Source organism: Notolepis coatsorum (genome assembly GCF_963971535.1).
Source record: "Notolepis coatsorum genome assembly, chromosome: 1".
NCBI lineage: Eukaryota > Metazoa > Chordata > Actinopteri > Aulopiformes > Paralepididae > Notolepis > Notolepis coatsorum.
In genome coordinates this window covers 317,739,844-317,740,615 of record NC_140165.1, presented here as the reverse complement: position 1 = coordinate 317,740,615, position 772 = coordinate 317,739,844, and positions in this window count along the sequence as shown.

Here is a 772-nt window from a genome sequence, read left to right as displayed (position 1 = left end):
ATTTTCCATTGATGGGGATTTGATTGGCTGTTTACCTGCGGTCGCAGGATTAATAACGTTGGTTTGACCAGATAAACAATTCAAAAATACTCATTAAAATGGTTGGACTTGCAAGATTTTTACTTTGTACTTTGTAGGTCTGCATTTTTAATGTAAGGAGTAAAAAGTATGTTTTTTTCTCTCTGAAATGTAATGGAGTAAAAGTACAAAGTATACAAACCTAATAATACTCGAGTAAAGTACAAATCCCCCAAAACAGTACTTAAGTATTGTAACGAAGTACAATTACTCAAGTACTTTACACCCCTGGCTAACACCAGCCAACCAACAGACCGAGTTAGAGAGCTGCTGGTTCTACTGATGTATCGTTTGATGTATATTTCCTCAGATAGCGTGTGTATTTTGAATGTCCATACAGGTTTCAACAGAACTGGCACCGAGCAGAGGGTAGAACGCTGGCATTCTGACGTGATGATGACCCTTCCTTCTCTTATAGTTTCCTTGGGTGGGGACAGGCAGGAGCGTGAGGCAAGGTTTGCTCAGACGACACAATGTCATTCATTCTAATTAGTAGGGATGTCCGATATTATCGGCCGACCGATATTATCGGCCGATATCGGCAGTAAAATGTGATATCGGAAAATATCGGTATCGATTTTTTTTTTTTTTTTTTTTTTTTTACATTTATTTAACCTTTATTTACCCAGGCAAGCAAGTAAGAACCAATTCTTATTTTATTTATTGTCAAAAGTATGCATGTTGGTTTAATTCA